Source organism: Capricornis sumatraensis, chromosome 16 (assembly GCF_032405125.1).
Source record: "Capricornis sumatraensis isolate serow.1 chromosome 16, serow.2, whole genome shotgun sequence".
In the NCBI taxonomy this organism is placed as follows: Eukaryota; Metazoa; Chordata; class Mammalia; order Artiodactyla; family Bovidae; genus Capricornis; species Capricornis sumatraensis.
In genome coordinates this window covers 22,821,275-22,828,724 of record NC_091084.1, presented here as the reverse complement: position 1 = coordinate 22,828,724, position 7,450 = coordinate 22,821,275, and the positions used below count along the sequence as shown (strand labels likewise).

Genomic DNA, 7,450 nt, shown 5'->3' with positions numbered 1-7,450 from the left:
ATAAACTTCTTGAACAACACTTAATAAGAGGTATCTATTGTCTAAATTTTTGTACTTTCTTGTTTTAATGGATATAATTAACATATATTCGCTTTTAGGACAGCCATTCTTAGGTGCAAGTATGTAGGATGTTCTGTGTCGAGTATATATAGCTCATTATTTCTCACCAAACATATGCCTTTACCCCACTAATGTGAGAGAGAACTGCTGCTGCTGCTGCTAAGTCACTTCAGTCGTGTCTGACTCTGTGCGACCCCATAGACGGCAGCCCACCAGGCTCCCCCGTCCCTGGGATTCTCCAGGCAAGAACACCGGAGTGGGTTGCCATTTCCTTATCCAATGCATTAAAATGAAAAGTGAAAGTAAAGTCGCTCAGTCATGCCCAACTCTTAGCGACCCCATGGACTGCAGCCCACCAGGCTCCTCCGTCCATGGGATTTTCCAGGCAAGAGTACTGGAGCGGGTTGCCATTGCCTTCTCCAAATGTGAGAGAGAACTAGTTGGTTTTAAAAGACAGGGGCGTGTTCACTTCAGCAGCACATATACTAAAATTGGACCAATACAGAGAAGATTAGCATTGCCCCCATGCAAGGATGACACACAAATTCACGAAGCGTTCCTTACTGGAAAAAAAAAAAAAAATTCCCACCCTCTCCTCCTAAAAATGACACTGGACCTGGCTGGTGTCTCTCCAATGAAGGGCATCTCTCCTTTTGCTTCCACCATTAAACCAAGCGGAGCAGCAATTCAGCATAATTACTTCTCATACAGGACTTTTCTTCCTCTTCCTGACTTCATTAACCCTCGTACTTGCTGCAAAATGTAATCCCCATGTGTGGTTTGGGAGATGAATATAGGGTTCCCCAACATCGTCCTTGGATAGGAAATAAATCCCGCTGAAATATTTGAAATGAAAGAAGCACATTCTTGGGTTGATTTGGAGGTGGTATTTTTGGTTTTGTGATGTTTGGTTTTTTTTTTTTTCTTTTCTTTTCTTTTTGGTTTGTTTCTGTTTTTGTTTGACTTCTTGAGTTTTTCTAACTGGCCAGGACGTTACTATTTACACAATTTTTGTGGCCGGGTTGTTTGTTTTATACATCACTATGCCAGGAAAGAAGCTTTCAGTGTTGTTTAAATGCCATATAATAAAATAGGCCAAAATTCCATCTGCATACCTGTTTGAGCCAAGTACAGGGAATAAACAGGAGTGATTAGAAAACACAATAGGGGCATAGGTATTGGCTGGGTACATGGATGCAGCCATTCAAAGAACACAATGAGCTCCCCATGCAGGATTATTCAATCAGTGGTTTATGTAATCAGAAAATTATAAGAAAGATTCAAAAGTCAGAAAACAGCTGGATTAATATATCCTCTTCCAAGATTTCATAAGAAACCATTCAGGAAGAACTCTGCCACAACTGGTGAACAGTACCCAGCTGTGTTGTCTCAGCCCTAGAGGAGAAGAGACCTTACAGACCCATCTCTGTGGCTGAACATTTTATAATAGTGAGCAGTGGGAAGAGGCCACAGAAAGAAGAAAACCCAGAAAATGACATATTTTATAGCTGCTTGAATCTTCACCGATACGTAAAGAGAGACTACATGGAAGAATTCCCTGGCTCTATTCTTTCAAATTCAGAATACACACTCCATGCAACTAGAGATTATCACACTAAGTGGAGTAAGTCAAGAAAAGAAAGACAAATACTGTATGATATCACTTACAGGTGGAACATAAAATATGACACAAGTCAACCTGTCTGTGAAACAGACACAGGATCGTGGACTCAGAGAACAGAGTAGTGGTTGTAAAGGGGGAGGAGACTGGGGAGGGGTGCAGCGGGAGGTTGGGTTAGCCGATGTGAGCTTTTATATCTAAAATGGATAAACAGCAAGGTCCTGCTGATAGCACAGAAAACTATATTCAATATCCTATGATAAACCATGATGGAAAAGAATAGAATGCATATTATAACTGAATCACTTTGCTCTACAGCAATAATTAACACAAAAATGTATATTAACTATACTTCAATTTAAAAAGAACAAAATGTAAGCTCCATCACCCAAAGTGTGCATTTGTCCTTAGTCAGATCCCTTCAGTATTCAGACTAGAGATGTGTTAATGGGTTAACAGAGGAGGCAAAGCAGATCAAAAAGAATGCACATCCAGGAAGTTAGGAAAACTGGGGGAGCAAGTACAGAGACATTCCAATCTCATCTGTTTAAAATATTCATCCTTGTAGGGTACAGTGTTTGGCAACCTGGGCCAGGATCCAGTGTGCCTTTTGTTCAGAGTAGAAATGCTGGCTTGTATCTTGAAGCAGGACCCACTGTGCCTAGATATTAGCGAAACAGTCTGTGAAAAAGTCTGAGCACCGAAGAACTGATCGCTTTGAACTGTGGTGTTGGAGAAGACTCTTGAGAGTCCCTTGGACTGCAAGGAGATCCAACCAGTCCATTCTGAAGATCAGCCCTGGGATTTCTTTGGAAGGAATGATGCTAAAGCTGAAGCTCAGTACTTTGGCCACCTCATGCAAAGAGTTGACTCATTGGAAAAGACTCTGATGCTGGGAGGGATTGGGGGCAGAAGGAGAAGGGGATGACCCAGGATGAGATGGCTAGATGGCATCACGGACTCGATGGACGTGAGTCGGAGTGAACTCCGGGAGATGGTGATGGACAGGGAAGCCTGGCGTGCTGCAATTCATGGGGTCGCAAAGAGTCGGACACAACTAAGCGACTGAACTGACTGAAAGTGGGGATATGGTCACAGAATTTCAAAGCCAAAGAGGAAGTAGCAAAATATTTAATTCAATTACTTTATTTTATAGGTTTCAGTTTAAAAGTCACTTCCTCAAATAAGCCTTTTCCCTTTTCTGGATTAGATTAGGTCTGTAGTTGTATGGTCCACAGTATACTATACTTATACTTCCTGGTATTTAATATGACTATAATGAAACAGTGAATTGTGTAATAATTTGTGCAGTAGCTCTTCCCTCAATAATCTTTGTATTTCAAAAGGGAGAGGATTGTGCCTCTTTGCTAGCCCACATATCTCCACATCCTCAACAGAACACTTAAAACTTAGTAAGTACTGACTAATATTTGCTTAATAAGTTAACTGAAAGCTAAGCTCAGATAAATTAAGAGAGAAAAATTAAGTGAATGTCACAGCTGCAACATTCATTCCCAGCTCCCCGTTCTGTGTGGCAGTTTGGGTGCAACGAGGTAAAATGAAGGGGAATTTGGGAAGGCTGTCTATTACCCTGAGCTTTCTAAGAGTCTAAGAAATAACAAAGTATGAACATTTCATCTCACCCCATCTCACCATCTTCCCCATGTTACTCACTCAATAAATATTTCTTGAGTTCCTAAGATGGTCAGACACAGTGAATGCTGCAGATACAATGAGAAGAATGCAGACAAAGATGGTTCACTTCATTCTATCTACCTGTATCCAATCTGCAGTAGCAGTTTGTAAATTTAAAATCTTTCACAAGTCAAAGCTAAGGTTTCATGTGGCCTTCTATGTTTAGGAACCCACAGAAACAGGTTTATGAAGCACTCAATAAAAAGATACTCGACACAATCCCAGTAGCCAATAGAATAATCATTAGAAGGATTTTGGCTGGATACCCTATGTTGTAATAGGATACACCCAACTGAATGCAATTTTAGAGAATAGCAAGGAGAGATAAAAAGGCCTCCTTAAATGAACAATGCAAAGAAAGAGAGGAAAACAATAGAATGGGAAATACTGGAGATCTCTTCAAGAAAACTAGAGATATCAAGGGAACATTTCAAGCAAGGATGGGCATAATAAAGGACAGAAATAGTAAGGATGTAACAGAAGCAGAAGAGATTAAGAAGAGGTGGCCAGAAAACACTGAAGAACTATACAAAAAAAGGTCTTAAAGATGGGGATGACCATGATGGTGTGGTCACTCACCCAGAGCCAGACATCCTGGAGTGTGAGGCCAAGTGGGCCTTAGGAATCACTATTACAAACAAGGCTAGTTGAGGTGATGGAATTCCAACTCATCTATTTAAATTCCTAAAAGATGATGTTGTTAAAGTGCTACACTGAATGTGTCAGCAAATTTGGAACACTCAGCAGTGGCCACAGGACTGGAAAAAATCAGTTTTCATTCCAATCCCAAAGAAGGAGAATGCCAAAGAATGTTCAAACTACCATAGAGTTGCACTTATTTCACAGGCTATTAAGGTTATGCTCAAAATCCTTCAAGCTACTCTTAAGCAGTACATGAACTGAGAATTTCCAGATGTACAAGTTGGGTTTCAAACAGCAGAGGAACCAGAGATCAAATTGCCAACATTCATTGGATCATGGAAAAAGCAAGGGAGTTCCAGAAAAACCTCTATTTCTGCTTCATTGCCTACACTAAAGCCTTTGACTGTGTGGAACCCAACAAATTGTGGGAAATTCTTAAAGAGATGGGAGTACCAGGCCATCTTACCTGTCTCTTGAGAAACTTGTATGCAGGTCAAGAAGCAACATGTTTGTTAGAACCAAACATGGAAAAACAGACTGGTTCAAAATTGGGAAAGGAGTATGTCAAGGCTGTACATTGTCACCCTGCTTATTTAACTTCTGCACCAAGTACATCATGCAAAATGGGTTGGATGAATCACAAGCTGGAATCAAGATTGCCAGGAGAAATATCAACAACCTCAGATATGCAGATGATACCACTTTAATGGCAAAAAGTGAAGAGGAACTAAGGAGCCTCTTAATGAGGGTGAAAGAAGAGACTGAAAAAGCTAGCTTGAAACTCAACATGAAAATAACTAAGGTCAAGGCATCTGGTCCCATCACTTCGTGGCAAATAAAAGGGGGGAAAGTTGAAGGAATGACAGATTTTCTTTTCTTGGGCTCCAAGATCACTGCAGACAGTTACTACTGCAGCTATGAAATTAAAAGATGCTTACTCCTTGAAGAAAAGTTATGACAAATCTAGAGAGCATATTGAAAAGCATACACATCACTTTGTCAACAAAGACCTACATAGTCAAAGCTATGGTTTTTCCAACAGTCATGTATGAATGTAAGAGTTGAACCATAAAGAAGGCTGAGGGCTGAAGAATTGATGCTTTTGAACTGTGGTGTTGTGGAAGTCTCTTGAGCCTTCCTTGGACAGAAGGAGATTAAACCAGTAATCCTAAAGAAAATCAACCCTGAACTGGAGGGACTGATGCTGAAGCCTAAGCTCCAATACTTTGGCCGCCTGATATGAAGAGTCAACTCATTGGAAAAGACCCCAGTGTTGGAAAGATTGAAGGCAAAATGGCAGCAGAGGATGAGATAGATAGCATCACCAATCCAACTCAGTAGACATGAATTTGAGTAAACTCTGGGTAATAGTGGAGGTCAGAGGAGCCTGGCATGAGGAAGTTAATGGGGTCACAAAGAGTCAGACATGACTGAAACAACAGTAACCACAATTGGGTTACCCCCATAAGCAGAATTTGAGACAAGAATATGAGGGTAAGTAATTTGTTTGGGAGGTGACAACAGGAAGCATTGGTAATAGGAAATGAGACAGAAGGATACGGCCAGCAAATGGTGCATTATCAAGTAAGACTTTGTTACAGGCAACTGGGACTTAATCCTACTGTAGAATTCTAGAAAACTGTGTAGAACACATCTGAGTTTTTCTACCTGAGAAATGAAATTGGAATATTTATGTTGGAACCCTTCCCCGCCCCCGTCATTGGCAGAAGACTGCTTCCAGGGGCAATGTCTGCCCAGCAGTTCTGGCCTGCTTTTAGGCAAGGCAAGTCTACGATGCTCTTGGAATGGTCCTGGTGGTATAGACTGAAGAAATGTATACAGAGGAGGTGCTGGTGGTGTTGACTCTATGCTTACCTCCAGGCAAAGTCCCAGCATCCAAGAACCCAGCTCTGGTTTTCCCTCTTCACCTTCTCTGTTCACTCTCTCCTCCCCTGGCCGTCCCAGTAGCCTTAGAGAGCTTGGCCAGCACCCGACATCAGAAAATAAGGCAAGCCTCTGTCCAGTGCAGGATTTACTGTGTCCAGTGGGTGACAAATACTGTACAAGGTAAAGACAGCTTGAAAACAAAACACATACAGCCCATTATTCTCATACTCAGTCCCTTTATAGCAACACAAAGATAAATCTGAAATGCCTTTAAAATGTAGATTGAATCACATCACTCTAAGAATAAATTCTTAACTTGAATCATAGGAACCTGTTTGATCCGGTTCCAGGCAACTGCTCTGACTTCATCTCCTATGACTGTGTCCTCACTCTCTCTGCCCCATCCTCCCTGGCCTTCTTTCCCTTTGCTGTGCTTGAGCACAACACACTTGCTCCTGCCACAGAGTCACGCGCTGATGCTTCCTCTGTTTAGAGCACTGCTCCCAGGTCCTCACATAGCTGCATACTTTCCATTCACATCAAGACCGCTCAAGTGTAACCTTTTCAGATAAGATATCCTTAACCATCTGCTAGTCACTACCTGTCTCATAACCCTGCTGTACGTTGTGTATAGGACGTACCACTTTCAAAATTTTTCTTCTTGTTTATTTGATTATAGTTATTCTTCATACACATGCATGTGTGCTAAGACACTTCAGTCCTGTCCACCTCTTTGCAACTTTATGGACTGTAGCCTGCCAGGACCCTCTGTCCATGGGATTCCCCAGGCAGAACACTGGAATGGGTTGTCATGCCCTCCTCCAGGAAATCTTCCAAACTCAGGGATCGAACCCACATCTCTTATGTCTCCTACATTGACAGGCAGGTTCTTTACCACTAGTGCCAACTGGGAAGACACATACACCCAAACTAGACTATAAGCTCCATGAAATCAGGGACCTTGCCATTTTTCCCCCTAAATCTTCAGTGCCTAGATTAGCATCTGTTCATCCAGGAATATTTGTCTAATGTGATTTTGGCTTAGGTCACTGTTCCTGTCCATATACAAGAGAGAGTGAAAAACAGCCCAAGAGTGTGAAATTATCCCTACAGAAATCCTTTTTCTGACTTTTATCAGCTTCAACATTTTCCTTTGAAATCAGTTTGCTATATGTTCATATTCTCTTTGACATAGATAATTTTTTATTCAGTAAAAAAGATCTCCACTTTCACCTCTTCATTCATCATAATACTGGAAGTTCTGGGCAGAGCAACTAGAAAAGGAAAAAAATAAATATAAGGCATGCAAATTGGAAATGAAGAAATAAAATTATGTGTTTGCAGACCACATGATCTTACACGTAGAAAACCCCAAAGACTCCACAAAAATTAAATAAGAAACAAATTGAGCAAATTTCAAGATACAAAATCAATATACAGAAACAAGCTGCATTCCTATGTACTAACAATTAATGATCCCCAAAGAAAGCAATTCAATTTATAACTGCACAAAAAAGAGTAAAATACTTAGGAATACATATAATA

The 7,450-nt window shown here is 40.9% G+C and overlaps 1 non-coding gene across 1 annotated transcript; it reads left to right on the top strand.

The window, feature by feature from the left end:
- Positions 1–521: 521 nt before the first annotated feature.
- On the top strand, positions 522–628 carry LOC138093332 (U6 spliceosomal RNA). The gene has a single exon (XR_011146065.1). It is a non-coding gene; the product is annotated as a U6 spliceosomal RNA (small nuclear RNA).
- Positions 629–7,450: the final 6,822 nt, after the last annotated feature.